The sequence below is a fragment of the Epinephelus moara genome, chromosome 21 (assembly GCF_006386435.1).
Source record: "Epinephelus moara isolate mb chromosome 21, YSFRI_EMoa_1.0, whole genome shotgun sequence".
Taxonomy (NCBI): domain Eukaryota; kingdom Metazoa; phylum Chordata; class Actinopteri; order Perciformes; family Serranidae; genus Epinephelus; species Epinephelus moara.
Genome location: NC_065526.1, coordinates 24,241,336 through 24,268,071, shown reverse-complemented (window position 1 = coordinate 24,268,071; position 26,736 = coordinate 24,241,336). Strand labels below are relative to the sequence as shown.

General features: G+C 41.1%; 1 protein-coding gene across 1 annotated transcript in view; it reads right to left on the bottom strand.

Annotated features, from left to right (window-relative positions):
- The window catches only part of LOC126408757 (receptor-type tyrosine-protein phosphatase F), a 188,402-nt gene extending 170,082 nt beyond the window's left edge, over positions 1-18,320 (bottom strand). Inside the window, exon 1 of the mRNA XM_050074419.1 lies at positions 17,817-18,320. The gene's annotated coding sequence lies outside the window, so the exon portion shown is untranslated. The remainder of the gene's footprint in view (positions 1-17,816) is intronic.
- Positions 18,321-26,736: the final 8,416 nt, after the last annotated feature.

Genomic DNA, 26,736 nt, shown 5'->3' with positions numbered 1-26,736 from the left:
TAGTGCATACCACATACCATACCATTAGTGTCATCTCCCAAACTGCAGAATAAAACTAGGTCCAGCTGCTATAGAGCTGCTACATGGCACAGCTTGAGCACATTTTAGAATGGGCTAAAACATGCAAAAACACCAGTGTGGTCTTTGAACATCGTTATAAAAGATGCACCATTGAAGAAGAAGCAACAATGAATTCATCATTCTGTAGCCTAGGGTGCTCAGCAGCTCCAAAGAGGGATGCTCTCACAGAAATACCATATTCGCTTCTGCACATTCCAATGAGAAATACAATAAAGAGTTTCTCCAGTCTTGGAAATAGCTCAACATATGTTGAAAAAAAAAAAGAGCCCACAACATTGTACTGAACAGTCCGATATCTAATATTGGTTGTAATTACCTACTGAAATTCCATTATTGGAAAAATAATAAGCTGATAATTACATTTTCCAATTTAGCAGTGGATAATTTATCAGTCTTGTGCCCCCACTGTCAAAACATATGGATGTTCAACACATCTCTAACAGGGCAGTTCATCTGTAGCCCTGAGAATACGACTCTCTGGAGGTACTAGGATTTTTGCAATCTAAACAATTTGTCCTTGGCTCAGAATCAAGGATGGTATGATTTCCTCTCACAGCCCATCATTAAGACCTGTCACAATTTATGACAGTCACACTTGTTGCTGCTATTTAGATTGTCACACATCCAAAGCAACACATGTCATATTACAACCCAGACGGAACGACATATTATTGACAAATATTTACTTGAACTTTACATCTGTGACAAAAAAATCCTGCAGATGAAAGCCTGAGGGAGCAAGATAATTGGCAAGACATCATGGCAAATCGGAAGTTGAAAGGCCTGCCTTTCCTAAAAAAAACTTCACAGTAGAATAAATCCATTGATCTGACAAACCCAATTAAGTTATTAATGCATATTAAATGATGACTACAAAATAAACGCCAACGTTTTTGTTGTCTTAATTTAGTTTGAACAAGGTCAATCAGTGCCGCCTGCCCCTTTGAAGCTTCAGAACTGAGTGACTGCTCGCCTGCCACCACCACAGGTCAGGCTGTCTCCAATCAATAGCCTCATCTCTTCCCTCAAAGAGTAAACTCATTGGAATGCTCCAGAGGCTCATGGGAGGAAGTACACACAGTCCTTGACCATGATATGCTGCTTAAAATGTAAATGAGCCTCTGAATAATGGGACAAGTCAGCAATGAATATGCAGACGACCACAAATTATTTTTGCTCATCTTATAAATCATTTTTTGTTTGTTGGCATTTTGGAGGACTCGGGATTGTTGATTATCAACCAAAACTAGGGACCTTAATTCAGTTAACCCAGAGGCATGGAAAGTCCCTGCGTCTGTAACCTTGTTCCCTATTTTGCAAGTGAACAGCTACAAATGTAGTTACAACACCATTAGGTTCAGACCACCCCTGCTAAATTCTGATGTGGTCAGAGTTCCTTGTGTGTTTCAATGAATGTCGTGAACCAGGATCCGGGCCAGTCCAGCCATTGATGAATTGATAGCAACTATAGTAATTATCCATTTCCAATCCATAGCTTGATGCTGGTACACTAGCTGTCAAGAACATCCGAATGCTCTCCATTAAAGATTCTATATGCAATAATCCGATATCGCAACAAACAACTACTTGCTATGTTATAGTGGCCTAATGGTGTCCAGAGCAGAGAATGAAGTCACGCTATGTCTGTATGTGTTGTAATCTAATCTTTTCTGTGGTTTGTTGTGGTAAGCCAGTCCAGCCACTCATGCATGTGTGCATGACACTGGCTAGCTCATCGCCGCCACTTTGCACGGCACTCATACAGCGGTTACCACTGATATCTGGACAGCATCACCATAGAAGTGCAGCACCCACCATCCACTTCCTCCCTGGTTAACACATCGAGCTCTATCAGCAATGTCGGGGTTGTTTTTGTGCCGTTTATGGAGTTAGTACTGTTGGCTGCTAGCAACTGTCTCAGCCACCTCCATGTTGAGAACTGTGTCCTTTTAAACACTGCAAACATTACCTAATGCACGCACAAGGACTAAAGTGAGAAGCCTGAAGTTGCAATCAAGTACTGGTAATTTTTAGCCCTCATTGGTAGGCAAGTTGTTTCACTTTGCTATTTTAACTTCAATATTTTGTTCATGCTGGTGATGAAGAGGAGGAAAGGTTGACTGATTGACCCTTTTTACTTCTTGAACTTTATATAAAACCATATACTATTCAAAATATAACACTGAACTCAGAAGAAAAGCAGTAATGGTGGTTATTGTGTGTTACTGCAGAGCTCTGCAGCTGTCAAAGATATTTAAAATGCTTTACTGATCTTAAATTGGACCCACTTTAGGTTATGTGTACGCTCTGGGGCTGCATCATCTAGGAATTTCTTTATATCAGACTGGATTCAACCCAACATCAAAGGCCTATTGGACTAATAAAAATTAAAGGTAGCATAGCCTCCTGTCATCTGCCATCAACTCTTTCAACCTCACACATCAACTGCTTTTCCGTAGACAAACTGTGACCACCAGTAGTTCTGCAGGTTGTTGTTGTATGTCCTATTCAAAATCAGCCCCTAATTAACACAACATGTACCCTTTAGACAGTTCGCATGACTGTTTAGTGTCTTGTAGTGTTCCATACTTTCTAAGAGATACCATCCAAAGGTTTGCCTCAGAAAGAGCCAATTAGAACTCCAATTAATTTTTCAATTAAAATAATCTCACTTATTTCCCAACTTGCTGGACTTTACTTTGATGGTTGTTTGTTTGGTTGCGGTGCTTCCTTTGGCAGATAAAGTATGCCTGCACATTACTCTCAGATCAGATCAAAGTGCCGGGGCTGCTTTGTGCAGGTACAAAAGCATAGATAAGACTGGTTGCAAGCAAAAGTGAGAAATACCTTATTTGGCCATGCTGCTGCATATTATTGGCGAGTCTCGTTATCAAGCCATTGTACTTGCATTAGAATTTTTTTTTATCAGTTTTTAGTACAAAGAACTGAAAATAAAACAAGACGCGGTGTCATGACAGTCACTACACATTGTGAAAAAACAGGAATAAAATGCCAGAAAAGATGCATGAGCGGCTGAAATATTATATTGGTCTTCTCTTAAATCAACATCTCATAGGCTTTGTTTGGTTGGGCATGTCTTGACTTCTCCCTCTGTCACTTCAGTTTCATATATGAAAAGCAATCATGGATACCACTATCAATGCACTTTTCCATTTACTTTGAAAATGAAAGCACAGCGCAATGTAGCACGAGGGTGCCTGTTAAATTTTAATAGCTGAATATTGCTGAATAAATGTGCTTTCAAATATTACCTTGCTTTGCCTTATCTCCAAAGCACCATAATCAAGGATGAAGTTGCCAACAATGTTTTGCCAAGCAACAGTAAGCTGATCAAAAGGTTAATGGTGATCAAAATCCTTGACTGAAATAGAAGATGAGCACCTGAGAAAACGCAGCAGTATCTGAAATGAAAATGATCATCACAACCTCTATTATGTGTGCAAAACACGGCTAGTCTTTACTACTTTCCAGTCACTTCCATAAAAGACAAGAAGAGGGCAAGAAAAGGATTAACTGTGCTCTTGGAGTTCTCTAAATTGGACCACATCACATGAGGTGGGTTTGCACAGAAGACTACACAGCAAAGCAAGGAAAGGGGAGCAAAACAAGCTAATCAACATGCAGAGACAGGAAGCTGAGTGAGTCCGAGTCAAGCTGCCAGGCCGCCAGATAAAGATCTGTCTGACACATAGCCTTTTAAATAATCCACTTGTAAGTACACCATTTAGAAACATTAGCATCTAGCTTGGAAAAGGTGATTTCCTGACGGGGGGGTTGGGGCGCAGGAGGTTTAGAAGATGGATGATAGCATGGACAGACACCATGTGGAGACTTCTGAGACATACAGAGTTTAGCTGCCACTCATTAAAACCCAAAGCAACTGCTGCTGATCCTCTAGAGAGTTTCAGTGACTCCTTGGTGAGATGAGACGTGAGCTCCCTTTCTGCCTCTATGTAGATCTTACGTAACAATGGTGAGACAGGACTGGGAATTTTCTAATGGGGCGGACTGCAACACTAGAAGCAGGTGATGTTGGCTAAAACATTCCCTGTCAGTTTGCATTTTAAACGCTTCACAAAGTCAGTCAAATCCGGTTTGTGCAACCCTTGTTTGCGGTCTGACTTTCCCGCCCCCTGGTCCTGCGAGGCCCTGCCATTCTGATGAGAAAAGGCTAAACACAATCACAGGAAAGAACATGCTTAATGTGAAAACATACTGGTTGTTCCGTCATGACTATCACTTGCACTCAGTCAGATCGTAATCCTTGTTGACTTAATAATGAGACTGATGCCTGCTTGCGTGTGAAGCCATCTCTGTGTAATGCCAAGGAACTGGCGTGGGAATCAGACAGGAGTTTGTCTGACTTATAAAAGGACTAGAAAATTCATAGCCCTTCTGAGGGGCTCAGTGAAGTTGTTTGCCACGCTAATTGCTTTGTGACAATTGAAGGCTTTAATAAATCTGCAGCATTTCAAGCGACTCGAGCTTTTTCAAACATTTTCGGTTTACTCTGTCAATTAATTATCTCCAACATTGTAGGCAACATTACCTGGCTGAAAGTAGAAATTCCGAACTGCTGGGAGGCTCCAAAGCTTAGACATGGATATAAAGCTTATTAGGGTGGAAGACACACAAAGCAATCAGCAGCCTTTCTTAAGACTCAACTATCCAGAAGGGCTTAACCACACTATTTCACACTATTTCAGAGAGAAGAGTTTTATCTTCAGATTCAAGATTAAAAGCAACAATTTTCAGGAGGCAATTTCTATTTCTTTGACAGTGGTTCCTACTTCATGTCAGGGATAAGGTTCATATCTATATATAGGCCCTGACAAAGAAAGATATAGGTGGAAAAACTGCTTATCCTTGTGCTTGACGTATTAAGAACAATAGGCTACTTCTTTCACTCCACAACTTTGGCGTCATAAATTTAGTTCCCTCTTTCTTTTTCTCTTATAAATACATGACCAGAGAAAACTGGAAGTGAAGATGTGCAGATTGTGAACACTGAAGGGAGGGGGTGTGAGCATACATGTGAGTTTATGTGCGTGTCCATGCATGCAGTGGTGGTGAGTGCTCATACCTATGCTGGAAAAGAGAGCCTAACCGCTCAGCGCATCTTGAGCTATAAATCAGTGCCCTGGTCAACCTGGCCAAGAGCATTTTCAAACCCATTTGCAGAAGATAATGCCAGCTATTCCTCCCAGCCCCAGGGACAGGAGAGCCAGCCTCATGAATCATTGCCCTTTTAGAGGAGCTGCAGCGTGGATCTCACCTTGCTATGTCCATAGGGTTCTCTTGACTCTTCCTGGTAGGCAGAAACAAAGGGTGGCAGTGAAGGAAAATGTTTGAACTGTGACCAAGGAGTTCCAAAAACCACGTTATGAGGCATAATGACTCAGTGCTGACAATAACTGGGTTAAGTCTACTGTGTAGTCTACTGTTAGTCTGCTAGGTAGGAATACAACATTGCCAAAAACCTAAAAGATAAGTACTTCATTTCAAAGCTCAAAGCAGCAAGCTCCATATTAAATAGGGATTTTAAATTCGTTCACTAAATAACAAATGTAGTTACTTATGTCTGTGTAGTAGTGCCTGGAAATCAAGCAGTTTAACTGAGTGAGTACAATGAGAGTTGAATTGATGAATGAATGACACTACCAAATCAAACACTGTTTTTGCAGACAGAAAAAATGGCTCGTTGATGAATCGACTCACACAGACAGGACAAAAATTGGAAGTTATAAAACTAAAAGAAGAATACAATTTTGCTGTATATATCAGCCAAACTTAGCTTAATGAAGATATATGGGTTTTGTTGTATGTTTTGATCAGTAACTAAGTAATTACAGAGCAGCAATGCCAAAGTTTTGTATTTTGTTTCCAAGAGAAAAAAATATAGTGCTTTCTATATATTCTTGTCATAATTTACAAATGTAAAAGATCCACATAAAAATAGTTTATTTAGTGTTTTATATAAATAATAGTGATAATACAATAAGATGGTACATCTTTATTAGATTTTTTGAACTCTCAAATGTTGGTTTTGGGTAGGGATGCAGTCATCTAATATACGTTTTTGGGCCGATACAAACCCAGACAGCTGGACCAGGTGTCGTGACAATAGGGCCAATCTATTCACTATTAACTGTTGTATTTGTTAGCGCAGTAAAATGGAACACCAGAAATACAACAACAAAAGAAGCAAGGTATGCAGATGAGATAAGAAAAAAACCCTCGAGGCTTACAGAAGGAATCTCATCTCAATATGCATTATGAGCAAATACAAAAGTTACGTAATCAACAAAAGTAAACAAACGAGCAAACATAGAATCATAAACAAACATATAATAATAAGCAGAATTCTAAGCTTATGGCTGATTACACGTGCGCGTACTACATTATCATGCTCCAGCAGTGTGACCACATAGCTGAAGGAGCTAACAACAAACACTGCTTGAAATACTGTTTGGAGGTATTTCAAACTTACATCTACGTATTTAGTTAGGAAAGCAATCTTTAAGTCAAGCCAAATGTTGCCTTACACATAAAAGAATCATCCCAATTACTTTCACACACTAAGGTAAACAGCTCATTAATTAAACACTGGTACCAGATAGGTACTCGGTATTGGCCAATAATCAAAGGCTATCAGGACTGAGGAAGACGAATCACTGCATCCCTAGTATGGCTTAAAATTCAAGTTCTGTTTAGGCTATAGAGCTGTTTTATCCACAAAAAAGCTATATACGTATGTACCATCGTATTTTGGGTTGGGAGTTGGTAATATCGCACTATTGCAATGGTCTAAAGAAACTATTCAAGTTAGGTTTCAGTAACATCATGAAATGTTTAAATGCAAACTTACATGACCAGGGTTTCCTAAGGTATTCAGCCACACGGTTATACATTTCTGACTCACATATTCTGGGTTGATCTACGGGGAATTGTAAGATTTTCTTTCATAAAACCTCCTGGACGGACCGCTTTCTACTTTCTCCTTATCCGTAAATATAACCTGCAAAGGATCCGAACTAGGATAAACTTTAAATCCAAGTTTCTGAATCTGATCAGGCCTGTAGTTATGAATGATCAGGTGTCATCCCTCAGGATTTTATATTCTTTTTATGGCACTTTTATTTTAATGTGTATTTAATATTTATGTTTGTGTCTGTGTAATGGCATATGTATTTTGTATGGCACTGTTTTTCTTTAATAAAACTCCATCTAGCAATAAACACTGCAAATTAGCTCAAGCTGTAAATGCTATGATATGTAGTATTTGAGGTTTTAGTGAATGGTCTTTGCTTGTATATCTGTCCCTATAAATATATGTATTTATATATAAAGGATCTGCCACGCCCATGGATGTGCTGCAGTGGAAAATAACCCGTAGACCTTGTTGAAATGAAAAGCAGCCTTTTATCTAGTGTTCATAAACATTAAATATACAATAAATTCAATTTATTACCGATAGAGCCAAATGAGATCCCCCCCCCCCCCCCCCCCCNGAGATCCCCCCCCCCCCACCCACCACCTAAACCATTCTGTAACCTCATGCTGTGATATTCCATTACTTTCTGACTACAGTTAGGGAAAATCTGACAGCTCTGCACTACAGTGTGTAACCTTGAAACGTACTTATGTGAGTCTGATGAATGTTGGTAATGTGCAACTACGTATTGGGTCATTTATATTATCATAGCCCATATTTATATATAAACAGGACACAGGAAACAACTTATCATTTCGGTCACTTCGCGGACATTCCATTAAAAGCAAGTTCAAAAGTCCCAGCAGTGATTCTTTATTCCATGTTGCTTCATTTAGTTGTGCAGAGATATGAGAGTGGAACAGTAAAACCATGTCTGTGATGTAAAGTATTATGAGTTTCAGCCTTATCTCTGGGCAATTTTCTCAACTTCAAATAGCATGTGATCCATTTAAGTACTATCACTTACATAACAAGTACTGGAGTACAGAAATGTGTCTTATATTGGGAAAAAAAATCAAGTATGCAAGTGTTTACTGATCGCAACATTATTTCAGTATCAGTATTTACTGTAAAGTGTTTAAAATCTCAAAATGACAAAATGTTTACGTGTGCATTCCTCTGGGTGTAATGCGTAACAATCATAATAATACCCAACCCTAGCCCTATTTGCACGGGACTAGTATTACCTGGGGACCTTGCCTAGTTGCGAAGTTCGTCTATGTGATTTTGCCATGTCTGTAATTTGTCAAGTAAAAATTCCACTGCAAATTACCTACAATATTTCACCAATCACAGGTTGTGTGATAATATTAATCCCGTGCAAATTGGCATTATGGTAATTTTGGGTCGTATTTAGGTTTTCTTTGCTCTGTGTCTCTTTTCTGCCTCTTTCCTGGTAAAGTATTACAGAGGCAGCCTTCGCAATTATTAATGAAAGTTTTGACAGCATTTTGGGTGCAGGAGGCTCATTTCACAACACAGCATGGATACCCATTCACAGAAAAAGCGAGCTCAAATCAATAAAAGGAACGAAGTCTCTAAAGATGAGATGGATAGTGTGACAATGTGTGGCAGTCAGTTCTTTTTGTTTAACCTACATTCAAAAGTAAAAAAGGAGTCTAACAGTGTACATCACCACCAGTGCAGTGGAGTTACAAATGACTGTGTGCATCATATCCGGGGGATAATGTTAGTAAATTGGAGTAAAATACAGAGTTCTCTCCTGCGCAAATGCTCGCACGAAAACGGGTGGTGATTTAAAATCACCTGAGGTCCCCAGGTATTACTAGTCCCTTGCAAATGGGGCTTAAGTTTATGAATTTATTCATATACTATTCTATCAAGAAGAAGAGAATAAACACTCACATGCATAGCAAATTTGAAACTGTATCACTTGTTAGCAGCTCAGACCTTAAAGATATATGATGGCTACTTACAGTGTGACCATATGAAAAGTTACTCCCATATTTCTCCATTGACAAGCACAAGCTAGAGCCCAGAGAGTATATTATTTACAGTAAGCAGCAAGACTTTACTTTTTTTTTCTAGTTGTGGGAACAGCGCTCTTTTTAAGCCTTGCTCCGCCTTTAATTCAGTCACTGAATTATTGCATTACATGGCTTTATTAGAGTCACCACTCTTCACTTGTGTCATACATTCAAATTAAATCAAATCACGTCATCTGGAAAAACAACTCCAACACTAGCTGTGAAGGCTCTCTAGACAGTCGACGCTCAAAGCAGAAGCCACAGGCTAAGACAATGTTTGGACAGCGGGGGAAATATTGCAAATGAAGAATAATCTGTGCAGCTTATATATATGAACTCAGGAGAGACTTCATGTTAAAGCAATGTAGAGAAGAGGGAAGAAAGCTTCAGAGTGGCATTAGCAAAGCCATGTTTATTTAAGTGTGCCATCTTTATTTCCTGCTCTTACTTATTCATTGCTCGACCATGAGCTTCAGTGTGACATGATGACATGCTGTCAACGCTAATGGTCTATGATGGCATCAAGGCTCTGTCAGGAGGACACACTAGGTGCTCAGAGCCAAGGCCCTTGGTAGCTCTCCATGGACGAAGAGCTGTCATCTCTGTCCCTCACTGCCAAAGTGCCCCGCCCCCACTCCCTAAAATCCTATCCATCTGCCATATCAGCGGGGCAGACGGAGTGCAAGGCATGCACTTTTCCGCCATTCACTGTTGTGCTTTAGCACGCCCAGCTACTGGCAATGAGGGTTCCTGTGTCAGAGTCTTTAATGCTACAATCAACATATGGTCAGCTACTGAATTTTTGCTTATGTAAGCAAAAAAATCCTCCTGGCTTGTCTTGCTACAATTGCCATAAAGTTAGCTTTCTAAAAGTGTTACGGTTCCAACTGTCAGTCACAAACTACTATCTTTGCCCCTTCCATGAGCTAAAAGCAACCTGGTGGAGTGGCCTGACAAAGTGTCTTGATGCTGAGTCAGTCAGCATGATTTTTGCACCTGAAAGTGCACACTAAATCTCTGACTGTCCATATGCTTGTATAACCGTATTCACGCCAAAACTGGCAATGACTTGGACAGAGACTCCCTTGAGGGAAGAAGCTTTTAAAGAAAAACACAGGGAAAAGCTATGATGTGCTGACATCCTCCCAGTGAAAGAAAGAGTGCAAGCTAAACACGGCAAGTCACAACTGGTCCTCTAGAAAGAATAGCTTCACGACTGTCAAATGTCAAATATTTCTATCCAATCATCACTTATGCCATATCAACAGTGCTACGGTATGTTAAGTGTCAATGGTGAATAATACAGTAATAGCAAGAGCAGAAGGACGTGTTTTCCATCTCTCAAAGGAAAGGTCTGCTTGACTGCACTGCTAATATTAAGTACTGCTGATGAACACTGAGAATCCAAGCCAAGCTCAGCGTGAAAACTGGCTCATTGTTCATTTCATTCAACATTTAATCTAAATAAACTACGTGAATTTGTCACATTTGTTCCATTTTTGAAGGATGGAATTATTTGCCATTTAAGTCCAGCCTGATAAGACGGCTGACAATTTGACCTTCATGTAATGTTCGCATCAATTCTGCTACAGCCTGTGTGTGTGTGTGTGTGTGTGTGTGTGTGTGTGTGTGTGTGTGTGTGTGTCTTTTAATTAGATGAGAACCTGAAAAGAATAGGTTGACAATGACAAGCAAAATGAATGACACCAGCCGGTGAGCCGTTGCTCCATTTGTCCACATCGAGCATTTGTCTGAAATGAAAGAGTGCGTCATCTGTGCACTTCTGCTGACTGGGCAAAGCCAAGGCACTGAGGTCTTACATGCGTGCCACATGTTCCTGTCAACTCCCTGGTACTTTAACCAATACATAGTGATAAAACTGTCTACTGCGCCGTAAGCCAGGATGAGCATCCATACATAATCTATATTAGGATCTCAAATGAAAGCTGTAATAAGCCACAAGTGGCAACCGTAGGACATGAAGCTATTTGGGCTCTAATGATTCATAAAATTCGCAGTTGGATTTTATGCATTACAATGGCATCACCATTTTATATGTTTTCAACACTGCAACAATAAGGACTGCCTGAGAATGAGTCTCATATTTCAATTTTCAATTTACGATGACACTCAACTTTATGAAAGTATAATATTCGAGAGCGCAAAATGAAACAACAGAGTTTTGTCCCTTTTCGAGTGGTTTCTCAGCAGGATGACACAAAACAAAAGCAGCGCTTTACAATGCAACAAAAACAACCACATGTGGTGTCAAAACAGGATCACTTCAGCTGAACAACCACACCACTGCATTGTTTGACAGATATTGAGTAAATTGAGTCAATTGTTTGATTCATCCCCTGTATCAGATCAAGCTCAGTGCATTGAGTGATACTAAATGGTGCAATGTGCTGTTATCCCCCAGGGACGCATGTTATTATCAGTCTACACAGAGCATCAGTACCATTTATTAATGTCCCCATGTAAATTACTGTAGGACCACACCAATTTATTAATGTATGAGGCCAACACTTAACCTGACGTGCCAGATGGTTTGTTAGACAGAACCATCTGAGAAGATGTAATTGGAAACTGTTTGGAAAAGGGCAGGCACTTTTAAAAAAAATACTTGGCAGGTAATTGGATGAACCATCTGTCTATCACAGTCTATCACGGACTCGTCGGGAGCAGAGCAAAAACATTTTTCCACGGAGAAAAGCCTTCAGCGCTGTTCTTTGCTCTTTTTCCAGTGAGGAAATACTCTTAAGTTCTGATGTAACTGATGCTATTGCAGCATCTACGCTAACCTCCGTAGGAGCTGCCACTGTTGAAAAGAGAAGTTGTGGCGTCATATCACGTCATATAATTGGGGTACAACACATGCACAGTGAAACCTGGTCTGCACTTGCCGAAAGGCTCAATAGCTGGTGCGCTATCATAGAACATGGGGATGATGGATTTGTTTCATTGAAACGTCCGCAGTCAGCCTTGAGTCAGAATATATTTTACACGAAAAATTGCAGTTACTGAAAGATCTCTAATAAACAAATGCTTTCTATATGAAAATAGTCAGTTGTTTATCAGCCACCATCCATTTGAGTATAACTGAAAAGTTCTGTCAGGCCGAGAACATCCAAGGAGGCAAAAAAGAGCGCTTCCAAAAAGCACCTGAGTGGACACCATGCCCTTATTTTCTAGCGGCGTCTGCTGTAACCCTCCAACATCACAGCTCTAGTTACACTGCCTATGTGTCTACCCAATAATTCCCATGAGGTCAAAAACCATGTCCCAGTCTTTATTTAATAGCCTTGATTAACAGTCGCCTCTCCGTGTCACCACACAAACCCTTCAGGTGTACATGATGCTGATTGGTCCGTACTATCCCATGATTCTCGTGTAATCTCATGATGTCGTGAGAATCCGGCTGTCATGCATATCAGGCTGATATTGCCCTTTGTTTAACAAGCTCTGAGAACCCAAGGTAAAATCTTCAAATTGCTTGTTTTGTCTGAACAGTCCAAAACACAGAAATATTCAACATGAAAAATAACTCACAAAGCTGCAAATCCTCACATCTAAGATGCTAGAACCAGCAAATATTGTTATTTCTGTTTAATGATTAATCAATTTATGAAAAGGCTAATTATTTCAGGTTTCTTTTAATCATAAAAACAGCAAGGCCTTGCACTGCAGATACACACGCTGCACTGTGTTGCATTGATGAAAAACGTTTTTCCCACACTACCAGCAAATATGTCATGGGTAAGCACTAAAGTCATTAAGCACACACAAACCTGTAAATACTATGCTTAGACAAAAACAGTAATTTATCTCACGTGGTTGGACTAGTAGTAATGCCATTGACGTTCAGACAAGTTTCGTAAACACACGTTCAGTATCTTATCAACATCTCAACCATTTACAGCTGCAGTGAGCAGTCTACACAAAAAGAAATGCTTCACATAATTACTCTTAAATGTCAGCGGAGAGAGGTAAAACAAGCATCTAGATACACACGTCTCCTTCTACGGGAAGCAAGGATAAATACTAAAACAATTACAACACCTGTACACAATCCACTTTTATGTGTTTGGTGGTTAAAAGTTTTAATTAGATGACCTGTGTGGTGAGAATGCAAAGCCATCTGGGACCATCTGAGATCACAGGGACAGCAGATGAATAGCAACAGTTTCTACATCTCACTACAGACTTTGTTATGCATACCAATGGGTGGCTAACTGCACATTGTGATTATGATACTTCACAGTTAAAAGTTCCATTTCTCACATCAGAAAATCTCTCAATGGCAAAAAAAAAAGAGCAGTGATATTTTTGAGCTGTCAGCAAGTAGTAAACTGAGGACTTCAAACCTTGACCTACTTTTTATCTTCAATTTCTAAACTGTGAATTTGCATGAAAAATTAAAGTTAATTAAGCAAATACGAAATGATCATGCAGCTCTAATGCTGATTGTGGTATCTTAACTTAATCACTTGTATCATAGTAATCAGTTAACAAAAACAAAAAGTTAAAACATCCAAATGCAGCTTTGGACCACTTTTGACCTTTGTGCGAAAACTAATAAAATTCAAGTGTTGCACCATTAATGACTGTAACTGAACACACACTGTAGTTGCCTCACAATAAAGCCATAGTCAATTATCTTAGCTGGAAAGCTTTTACTGTGAATGGGCTGCAGCTAATGTTGAGCTTTAGTCATTAACAGTGGCATTAACAGAATACCAGCATCCTAAAGGTTCAGCAATCAAGTTTCAACGTCCTTCACTCGTTAGTCTTTGCACTTTCTCTCCTCTTGCTCCTCAGCAGCACTTTGACTCTGTAATGAGTTGTGTGTTTTTTAAGGCTTAGGTGGTAAAAATGTAATTAAGTCTGCTTGGTCCATTTAAGTAATGGCTACCTTCTAACATATGTTGATACAGAACAAGTGCAAAGAAGTCATAAGGTCTTGACACAGCAAATTGCCTGAGCCAGTCTTCACAGAATTTGGACTGCTGTTCTGATTCACACATAATGGCTGGAGGAAAAAGCTCTACCGCTTACAGAACATGCTGCATAATCCAAAGCAGGCGGACCCCCTATATATCGGAGGTCCCTCCGCTTAAATGAAAAACAGCACTGATTAACATTTGACCTTTCAATGTCATCCATATTCACTACTTCACTCCGCTGCGCTAACATACTTTGAAGTAAAGACAACAAATCACACAAGGAATGGATAAAAATAGGCCTCTCGTGGTAGTGCAGGCCATTTTTAGGCCGTGCGTCTGTTTCCACTTTCCCCATTGCAGGGGTGCCCTGTAAAACATCGGTGTAAATGGTTTATAATGCCACCAGTGGACTCTGAAATGGGAGACCTGGTTTCAATCAGCAGTCAAATTGCTCCTACATTACCCTTGCAGACAGAGTAGTAAATCACTCTTTGCCTTTATGCGGCTGACGTTAAAGAACAAGCATTGTTAAAAATCCACCATGCGTACTACTAAGAGCAGCCGGTCTTTATGTGGGGATGGGATGCTAAACTGGACAATGGTGGTTGCCTGCGGTGTGCCTATAGAGGCAGGAGTAAAACATCTTGATGTCTAAGCAGAAAATCAGCACACTCATATCTGTAGTTAAATCTCTGCAGTAACTAGCTTAATTTGCAGCCTTAAACTGCAGGTTATAGTCTGGCTCCTGTAACCCCCCCCCCCCCCCCCCATGCCAAAGAGCCCTATCACAACCAGTTTGAACCAGTTTGCCTAGTTAAAAAAAGTTCTTGGTTTTTCTGTGCCAACGCCCTGACAGTGGGCCAGTGAGGCATCTCAGAGCAGTTATAATCCCCCATAAACCCGCTGAAACGCTGATCCCGCCCACCACAGACCAACACACTGAGGGCAAAACCTCTCATTATAACTCCAGGGCCCTGAAATTACCAAGATTTTGCCCATATGGAAAGCATGAGAAAGCGTCAGTAGGGAGAGGGTTGTGCCGAGTGGTTTTTCAGTGTGTGGCCACAGAGGAGCTGGATTTTCTTTAACAGTGCCATTCAGCCCAGCCTCTGCCAGGGAGCACCAGCATACAAGGAAGCTGAGGCAGATGCTCTGGCTGCTAGCCCCAGACCAGGCCTGCTAGAAAATACCCGACACAGCTACATACAAATGCTCACACAGGCCAGGGATTCACCCAGGACAACAAACACAACCGATACTACACTGTAAATGCAAGTAAATCCATGTGAAAGCAGAATTTGTCATTGGAAAGATTAAAAAGAGGGTAGCCCTGCCACCCATGTTGAAAATGCTGGTTACTGACAGATCGGGAATAATTCCTAACAACTGAAACAAAGATGTTAAGGTTTTTTGCTATAATTTACATGGCGAATAAATAAGGAAGAGTAAAGGTCTGAAATGTCACTGAAATGAGTCAAACTGCAATACAAACATTACAGCTGAAGTGGCTGTAATGCCAGCTAGCTGATGTTTGCTAATTGTTTCTAAGAAGCCTAGCTTTATGCCTAGCAGATGACGTCATCGACTTAAGGCCAAGACTATTTCCTTTCAGAGGCACTCTTCCAAAAACCCCAAACAGACACCAAATGAACTGTTGACTCTTCTGGCAAGAAACAAAAGAAGAAAGCAATGTGGTGATCCATTGTGGGCCACCCTGTAATCCCTCCGGAGTCATGAGGATTAGGTCAAATAAGTCATGTCTTCTCTTGAATAATTTTTGGTTTGAAGTGGCTGGAGTATAAAGTAGACCTAATAGCTTGTGGGAATGTGTCAGTATTCGGCAAATAAACACCAGTGCTCGAATCATGGTAAAACATATTAACGTATTTTACAGAAAATGCCAAAATGTTCACTGGCTGTGTAACAGCTTTCACGGCCCACAAAGTGAGAAAATACACAGGAAAATAAATCTGGAAAAACACAGTAAAGAAACCCTGCAGCTTCCCTACAACATGATTGAAGAAAACCCTAATGCTTCAGCAGCATGGCACCTAACAACACTGTCAACATAGCTTAAATGATGAAATATCTATCCAGATAACAACAGGTAACTGTGAATCCTTGAGCCAAACAGTACCAGAAAGAGTCACTTGCATTATGAAAGAAATTACAGTGAGACTCGACTGCCAAATCGGCATGTATCCTCCAGTGCTGATGGAGCAGCCCACATGCAGAAGCCATAATATTTTACAGTAGGCTGTCCCACTGAGGACCCTGCTGTGTAGGCTAGCCTACAGGACAGTTTACTATTAAATTACCTTGAATAGAGTAGAAATACACCATGTCAGTTTCTTTTCAGTGGGCATGAGCTGAAGGTTAGAAACCCAAACATGCAGCGGGGCCTAGGATTCAGTTGCAGAAAGCCTCTGATGCAATTCCAAGAAACTAACCCACCCTGTATCATCCTGTTACAGTTTGGCTCATGGTTAGGTCTCTTCATTGTGTCTGTGACAGCCATAATCGGATTCATGTATTGATAAAGGATGGCCATGAGGCTACTTCAGCATGTCACTCTTGCTTCCAATCCTTTCTTTAAATAAACCAAAAAGGGCTGCGGGCTTGATGCAATGCTGAGAATCTCTCCGTATATCCACCCAGTGAAAAACACCCCCCCACTTCAGATCTGTTCAAGACCTGAGGAGGGCTTTGGGCTATCGGATGAAGTGGCGCACCTGCAAAAGCTGTCACAAGAAATGGTTTTACAATTAAATTACCTAACGGATGATTGCTGAAATGTATGCTCATGCCTCAGCTGAGGGGAGAAAATCCATGACATCAAACCTGTCTCCACAACCAGTGCTGCAGCAGCACTGATTTCTAAGGGCAGATGAATGACACACACATCACAGGAGCTTCTGACACTGATTGGCACACAAGAACTCAAATACCTGTCTCTGGTAACATTAAATAAAGGAAGAGCAAAAGATTGCATCTGCCCGAGGCGCTCGCTGACATGATCACGCACTCGTGCACGCGCACACATGAAGGGAGCAGGCAGGTTTGGAGAGATGGCACCTTATGGCAAAGCATTTTTTAATATAAGGTAAAAAAAAAAATGGGTGCAAATCCGCACAGTGCAATTACACAAAAACAGGGTGACGACAGGCTCGCGCCCCACAGACCACCACAGCTCCCTATTTATTATTTCATTAGTGATTCTCGACAGATTTTCTGCTTGATTGGAGCTTTCATCCCTTCAAAGACCACAGCTACGTCAATTTGCTCACTGAAAAGTGCTCGCGCTCAGTTTATGGCCAACTCCTCGCGGGGCTGTGTGTCGAAAATCACTTGAGAAATAAGTAATTAAGACGAAAAGTGTGCCTCTTCTTCCCCCATGCACCTCCATGTCTGTGGGTATCATGTGAAGACCGAGTATTTCTGTGAGCAGACCAGTAATTATTCGCTTTCAATAGGTGTTGAAATAAAAGTTGTTGATACATTGAGGGTTAGCATAAATAAAAACAGCAACAAACTGTGTGCGTGGCTGTCTGGCATTAGCCGGAGACCTGCTTTTGCCAGACGGAGCCGACTTACAATATTTCACCGTGGCCGGTACACCTTTAAAAAAGCATTTCCAAAGTAATTCCAGTTTATAAAAGACGCCAAACAAACAGACAAATGAATTCAGTTACCGTAATGTCACCAAGTTCGCTGACGGTGAAGCTTAAAGCTGCGTCTCAAGTTCAATGGGGGACATTGAGAAAAAAAAGATAACGGTGCACTTACTGAATCTCCTCTTTGTCACCGCCGTTGGCATTTCTCTCCTTCTCTGAACCACTACGTTTAGTCCCGTCTTCACTTCGCAGCAAGCACAAAAATCCACTTCATGTAATTAACAGCCACAAAACACAAGAGTTAGAGCCAACCCGGAGAGTAGAAGAAGAGGGGGGGAAAGATACGAGTCCACTGCCAGAGGAACACGAGGTCCTATCCCGGTCGGCCGACCGGGGTCGTGGATACTGGATCTATTCGTGGCAGCTCCCGTGTCTCGCTGCTAACGGGTTAACGTCAGCTCCGCTCAAGTGTTGAGTGTCGCTGCCTCGCGCGCGTGAAGCCGAGGACAAATGTTATTTCTTCTCCTGCGACTAAAATGTCTTCTTTCTGCAAGTTAATTCGCAAAGCACAAGTCTGGACACAGTTCCCCCCACCACAGAAGGAGCTGTGGAAGGTAGGGAGTTGTTACGTCTCTCCCTTCACAGTCACGCTTCTTTCTGCCTCTGTGGTGAAAACACATACAGGTCGGTCAGCAGGATTTTCGGATTCACTCGGCTACACTCGCTGCTGTGTCCATTCATTCCTGCCCCTCAAGTCCTGCAGCCTCTGAGAACATGCACCAGACACGAGGGGATCTCCAGCCTGTCATTTTTATTTCTCTGTTTACACTGAGCACCTACTAAAAAGAGACAATGAAGCAACCAGGAAACTCTGCCTGAGGTGATTTTGCAAGTCTGATTTAGGAGATATGACAGGAGGTTGGAGAGACGGAGTAAATACAGACTTCTTAACACACATACTCATTATAACAGCGGAATTAAACTATTCCTCATTTTCCTGGGGAGCCCCTCCAGCTAATCCAGGTGGTCCCCAGGCCCCACTCTGGGAGCCTGTGCAATAAGCAAAGTCATGAATCATCACTGAGAATAGAAAATGTATAAATACTGCCCTATTATCCCCATTTTCTAAAGCAAATAAAATGCATCCATGGCCCCACTCCCCATCCTTGCACTCACCTTGTGATGGCTCAGGACAAGACTGTAATTCATAATTTATACGCACAGGCCAACTTTCTGGCTTTTTCACCAGTACTTGAAATTGTTTTTTTTTTCTAAACACAGCCTTGGGAGAGGGTTGCAGCAAATATTCCCCACAGTTCAGTGACATGCAAGCATGTTAACAAGCTGTCTTGGACAGGAATATAAATGCTGTAATGATTTTGCAACTTGTTCACATTTGAATATTAAGAAAGATGTTAAGCTCTGCAATCCCTCCAGTTACAGTGTAATTTCTGTATTCGAAGATGGCATCAAAAATACTTAAAATCCAGATCTGCCATTTTCCATTTCAGTGCAACCACCTGGCAATCAAGGACAGATTTGGGTAACTACAGAATTCATAAGTGAAGCAATGTAATGGGCACAGAGAGAGGGCTCTGCTTACAGTGCAGCTTGGCTGTTAGTGCATGAGCACTCAAGCGACTCGGTTGAACGTGCAGGGCATGGATGCTGTGACCCCCAGTAATGAGGACCTGAATATCTTTAGGATTTTGACATCCCATCTACTCCGCCTTCTAACCTTACCATGATCAATCGTTAGCTTGGCAAAACTCCCGCTGAACTGCAGCCCGGCTGTCCGCCACACCTTCCTAATGACTGGCGCAAATGACGTTTACACAAGTTTTACCTTGCTGTAAATGTCTCTTGCAATTGGGCAATCAGGTGGGCGCTCCGTCTGTCATATACAAAGGCAACTGCACACACTCCTAGAGGCGCATGAACGCATACACATCGACTCCATGTAACAAAGTGAGTTGCTATGCGACCTCAAAGTGACTGAAAGGGAATTCTGTTCCTTTTAGGTTACAAATGATAACCTTGGACAGTGCACAATGTTCCAGGAATAGGATCCTGTCAGACAAATAAGGGACCCAGCCAGCACTATTAGACTCAGAGGAAGGCCATTGTTTTGATACAACAACCATCAATATGTAGGTGCCAGACAGAGAAATTGGTGCATGCGCTCAATAATGCTGTTACGTATCTCTGGTGGCCAACACCAGGCCTGTTTTTCAGCCTCAGACATCTCATGTGGACAGTGGAGCAGACCTATAAACAACCTTTGCCTGTGAAGGTCAAAGATGTCTTGTGCTGTTTTTTTTTTTTGCAGCTATGGTGCTAAAGAGTCCGTCGAGGGGCCACCAAGCTTTGCCCTTGCCAGATATTGAATAAAAGCATCCATCAAATGAAACTTTTTCCTACCCTCAGCACCAAACATTTGCTGAGCAACACACTTTTTAATACTGTGAATCATACATAATAAACCTATTTCCATCCAATCAGGCCTCACAAAGCTATAATTTTACTGAACTTAACATAGAAAATCTGCAACTTTTGCACATGATTGTTGTATTAATTATTTAATTAAATTAAAGGAATGACATTTAGGATCTTAAACCCATTTTTTCAGTCAATTAAACAACTTATATCCATCAGAGCAGTGGAACAAAACTCCCGCTCTAAACTACTTCCTGCTATTAATTATTGCCGCAATTTGAAATAAATGGTTGGCTAAATTACTGCAAATCAAAAAGGATCTGAGGTACCAAATCAGCCCCCAACCATAACACTCCTGAAATGAAGCTTCATACATGGATCCCTTTATCAGCTGTTCCTCCTTATTAATTTTTTTTATTGAACTCTATGGGGAAATTAGTTGGGAAATATTACTTGTAAAGAGATTCGTTTCTATCAGGAAGCCCCTCAGTTAGCACTTGATGGTTTGAAAGCTGATTTAATACTGCTGCAGTTACTTTTCTCTCCGTGATCCATATTACAAAGAATCATTAAAAACAGCATATAGACCGTGAGCACATTTTAAAAGAGGAACTGCACTGTATATTTAAAAAGAAACTTGTGTTGCAAAGGAATGAGACCAACACATCGATTTTCATGGTGACGAAGGATATTTTGATGATGTTTTAAAAATAAATGTGGCCATTTGCTGTGTGGGACCAGATTTCACTTCCCCCTGGTGGGTCATAACAAATGGTATATACACTATAATACCCTCTGAGCAAAAATACAAATTCCCACAACACTGATACGTATACACAGACAGCAGTAGTCACGGCAAATTGCATGCTTGAATATCCGTCCTCGAGAAGTATTACCTCTGGTGTTTAGTGCACTGATGATGTTGTATGGCCCTAACTATCCAAAAGATGTATTACATGTACACAGGTACTGTATGTTGGATGAGTGTAGAGGTGGGACCAACGAGGTGTTTTGCAAGTCACAAGTAAAGCTCAAGTCTTTGCACTCAAGTCCCAAGTCCTAAATTTTGATTATCGAGTCATAATGTTGTTGTGTTTAACTCATTTCATGTTTGAAAAAAGCCTTTAACTTTCTCTTCCCAAATTGGCTTCAGAGAAGGTATTGTGTATTTTCAAGTCAAACACCCCAAGTCCAAGTGAAGTCATGAGTCACTGCTGCTTAAGTTCAAGTCGACTTGCAAGTCTTCCTTGATTGTGTCAGGACGAGCCTAAGTCATCAAATTTGTGACTCAAGTCTGACTCAAGTTCGAGTAATGTGACTCGAGTCCACTCCACTGGATGAGTGTTTTTCAAAGGTATCAATTAATCTGTAGGTGTTAGTTCCCTGTTTCAATAAACATGGCTGATCTAAACAAATTATCAACAGCACTGCAAAATGGCGGTAATATGGATTCATCTCTGTCTTCTGTTCATGTTCAAATAGTTTTGAGTAAAAACCTTTTGTGTACATGTGGATCATGTGTCGCCTTGTTGATTTTGTATTCAAGTAATTAAATGATAATTTAGTCATCATTCATTCACTCATTTTCCGTAACCACTTATCCTGTTTGGGGTCATGGGGCGGAGTCTATCCCAGCTGACATTGGGCGAGAGGCGGGGTACACCCTGGACAGGTCGCCAGACTATTGCAGTCTAACATATAAAGACAGACAACCATTCACGCACACATTCACACCTACAGGCAAATTAGAGTCACCATTTAACCTGCATGTGTTTGGACTGTGGGAGGAAGCCGGAGTACCAGGAGAAAACCCACGCTGACACGAGGAGAACATGCAGACTCTGCACAGAGGGGCTAACCCACCCCGGGGTTCTTACCCCCCACCCTGAGTTTGAACCAGGAACCCTCTTGCTGTGAGGCGATAATGCTAACCACAGCACCACCGTACCACCTCATAATTTAGTAGTTGGACAAAAGTTTCAACGGGTCAATCCCAAGTTGGAGCACATGAATATCTTAGTTACATATTCGAAGACTCAGCTCTTACATTGCCGAAAATTAGCCACATTAACCCAGATATTTTTGTCATTTTTGTGTTTAAAGCTGAAGAGGAGTCCACAGTGATGTTAGTGATCACACTGTCAACCTTTTGCCCTCAAAATAAGTTTAAGGCTATGTGTAAATTCCATACTAACATCCTATTCAGTAGTCTAAAACAGTATGTGAGGCAACTGTGCAATGAAAGCAATAGTACTGTATGTGAGATGCATACTGTTTCTGCTGGAATGTTGCAGTATACAAACACTGGACACTACACCGTCATGAATGTCCCAAAATGCAATGCCATAGAGGAGTACGTTCATAACGGAGCGCGACCAAGATAACTCTGTAACGTTAATAACGCTTCAATTTAAGTGGAGTGGAAGTATGTAAGAAGTGTAAGATTTCACTTTGCTAGGCGTACTATATACCCAAGGGTGGAGGGAGCCCTTCTGTGTGCAGTTCGCATGTTCTCCCTATGTCCCTGTGGTTTTCTCCGGGTACTCCAGCTTCCTCCCACAGTCCAAACACATGCAGGTTAACTGGTGACTCTAAATTGCCCGTGGGTGTGAATGTGCGTGTGAATGGTTGTCTGTCTCTATGTGTCAGCCCATGCAAACCCCTAACAGGGTAAGCAGTTAGATAAAATGAGAAATGAATGAATAGGCGTAATATAGTGTCACAGTTCTTTAAGTTACAGGTAGAGCTAAGGCTGGCATGTGTTATCATGGTTACGCGTCACTACCTGGCAAGGAGGCTCTCGTCTGAAATGATACTACTATTTATGTACACAAAAGATTATTGACTGATAGTACACATATTGGGGATGTAGTGCACAGCATGCGATGTCAGATGCAGCTTAAGTGTGATGTGTTTTTAGAGGAACAAGGTCCCACTGTGTTTGCTAATTAACAGATTTAGCATATATGCATGATGTCATCAGCATACATTTATTATTCCACTTTGTGACAGTGTTGCGGGAGATAAAATAAAATCCCTCAGTGCTTATGCCTGTGGCACATTGTAAACATCAAGCTGCTCGAGATTATGGTCTAATGGTTTACACATATCTCAGACCTACATCTCAAACAACAGCACTTTGAATTTAGTTAAATTAATAACAAGTGGCAGTCGCGGTGGTTTGCTCTGAAGTCAATTGCATATAATTTAGAGCTAAACGACTAGTATTAAGATGTTCTGTCAGTTATCAGTGACAATTCTATTAGCACAGTACATCATTACTGGCTTATGGCTCTGTAAATACTGACTCCAGTGTGGTCTCTACATTTAATAACAGGAATGACAACCACTTGTTTCCATGTAACAGGAAATGCGTCCTGATCTACAAAGGAAGGGACTGCAGTGTATTTTCCATCAACCTGGCATGCATCATTGGTTTTGAGCCTTTCAGGGAATTAATTTTGTCGCATGTCCTTCATCAGTTAGAAGAAAAATGACTGATATTAGAATTTGATGTTATTTTTAGATGGCTTGTAATTTTTTCCTGCATGGACTCCAGAAAGAAACAAAAGCTGCCCTCGGTTATTCTTCCATTTGTCCAGATTTGTAGTGAGATGTTTGATATTTTTTCCAGAATAGTTTACAATTCCCCTTTGCCTCATATAATTTTGAGATATGTGGATTTTAGCTAATTCCAGCCCATAGATAAGACTTTCTCTCAACTCTTTTAACATCGTGTCATCTGTGTTTGGTCTTGTTTTCGCTAGTGGTGCATCTCCACTTTTCATCAGTGTTATTAAATCAAGTTAAATTCTAGTAATGTCTAGATTTATTTTTCTGGATTTATTTTTAACCAGAAAACTGTTTGCTCTTGAGACTGATTGGGGGTTGTTATTGTGTTACATCCCATCATATCATCAGAAAACATGAGCTGTTCCCATTTTATTCTAATCAATTAATTCTCAGTCACAGCATGCATACACTTATGCTGCAAAAGTCTTAACCTATTTTTGTCAGCCCGTTTGCAGTAAGAATAAAAATGATTTTTTTCATGATAAAATGTACTAATTGATTAAATTCACAGAGAAAATGGTTTAACAACATGAAACTGTCACTTACTGTAACACCATTATCAAGCTTTCTTCCAAAAATAAAATGTGTAATATGACTCACGTTGATATTTAAGTATTCTTTACAGTGTTGCCAAACATAATTTCTTTATTATAAATTACATCTTACAGAAAGGTGTGATAAAACCACAGATGAAAAAAAGGAGCTGATACATAATGATCAGGGGACCTTACACCGACTCCAGCGCAGGATGCTTTCATCTTATAACTGTTGCACAATTAACGCAGGATTCAATGAGGCAGGAAAACAGTTAATGGAAGTTAATGATGAGAACACACAGAGCTCTTTGTATCATTAACCAACATGCAGTCAAACATGTTGATGATTGCGGTTTCTATCTCAGTGGTTGGCCAGAATCAAGACACGATTTTTCAGTAGGTCCTTGTGGAGGTACTGCTGCTGCACCTTGCTGCATTTCTTGAGAGGGAAATGTTTATGAGAATAAAGTCACACTCGGCACTGAGCGGTGTGGTAAGTGGTCATTATAATGTTTTTCCTGACTCGATTTCAGGCATAAAATGCATGTGTGAGATGCAGCAGTGATGACACATACATGAGCAGAGAGAGGTGAGACTAAAACATATAACACAGAAATCTACCAGGGATATTCTGCTGTTTAATTATAATGTTGCTTAATGGATAACTCAGTGTTGTCACTAATTTGATTTATCCTTGATTACCTCAAGCTATGAATAGTCATGTCTCTTTCAGTGTTAGCTAGATACAAACTGTTGAAAACCCCACTGCCCATAAACCAGAGAGACAGTGACATGTTGGAGTTATGTACATTTATATTCTTCCAAGCAGTTGGCAATAATATAGATATTAGTATCAACAATAAGACTTTTGAATGTGAAAGCTATAACAATCGCTAAGTAAAAAATCTGTTCTTCATTATCAGTGGAGATTAGGTTTTGTCTCTCAGAGACAAGGCAGATTAGAGTTTGTCTTCCCTCTATCTGAACAAGCTCTTCACGTCTGATATCTATACCAGTGATTTATCATGCAAAGATTTAAGAAAATTCCCCTTTAAGGGTCTAATTGTAGATAATAGGACGTGATCAACAAAACAGCATTTCACCGCATCACAAGCACACCTCTTAAGCCACGAGAGAGAGACATGAATTATCTGAAATACTCGGCTCCTTCAAAGACTGGAGCAACAAGAAACACACAGCAGCATTTTCACAGAAGCTATATTTGAAAGGGGGAATGCAGAGAAACGAAGAGGAAGAGACAGCAGCGGCAAGAGGGAGAGAGAGGAAGAGAGTGGTGGGTTGGAATTGGATGAAGGACACATAAGCTCTCATTGAGTTGGCAACAGTGAAAAGAGCCCTTGGTTATTGAAAAAAGAAGAAATCAAAGGCAGAAAATTCCTGCAGAGGGATGGGGGCAGAGAAACAAGCCTGTCCTCCTCTTCTTTGTTTTTTTTTTTTTTTCACAGTGTGGTTAGAGTAGTTAGCCACTCAGCAATAGAGGAGAGATGCATGGTAGCCAGCAGGTTGGCGAAGCCCTTGAGCACAAGGATCTAAGAAGGAATAGGAGGCGACACAGCACAAATTGTTTTATATTCTGCAATGTGGAGGGTTTTGCTGAGTGTCGAATGCTGCTTTTGCAGGAAAGGAAAACAGTGACACTATATACAGTATTCCCCTTTTGCAGTGCGGCACTTCCGAGCACAACAAACATGCCATCCTGTGTGATGACGCACTAATTATTCATGAAATGTTAATGCACCGTGGGACATGACTGAACATGCAAGGCGTTGCATGGTGTGTGTCATGCATGGCTCCCACTCCACCTTACTGATAAAACTGCACATGTAAGGACAATAACAGCAAGGTCACGACGTGGTGGTGCACAGGATACAGCACAGAGTAATGTGCGCTACATGACAGCTAAGGAATAGACTCTAGTTTTATGGAGGGGGTCATCTCGCGGTAGCCAGCTGTTACAGACGCGAGTCAGTCGTGATGGATGTGATGGACAGGCATTATCCCTCTGTTTCTTCCTGCCATCTCTGTCAGCGTTTTCCCTCCAGCAGATTGGGTTCCACAAGTCATCCCTCACAGACCATCGCTGGGGGAATCTGCTGTTTCAACCGCGCAGAGCATCCCATCAGACAAATGGATATTAGCTGGTTAATTTTTAATTCCTGAGATGCAAGGGAGCCGCGCTCTTTCATGGCTGGAAGGAGAGCTAATGGGCCCGGATTAGGTATCACGGGCGGATATCTGGGAACGGCCCCCTGGGAATGTTGTGTGGGTCTCTCCATTGAACACCATTAAGAGTCTTAGAGTAAGGCAGAAAGCCTCTCAAAGACACACTGTCCAGCTATTGACCTTTCGAAGGCACAATGGAGGTCCTCACTGAAGAGATATTGAGTGGATGCTGAGAGCGGTTCATTAAGCCATGGTGGGAGTAAAAACATGGTTGTTGATAAAGTCGGTATCCAATCCAACACAGCCAGACATAGATTTCTGTTTCCCACCAAACAAACGCCCAAACCCACCAACAGAGATCAA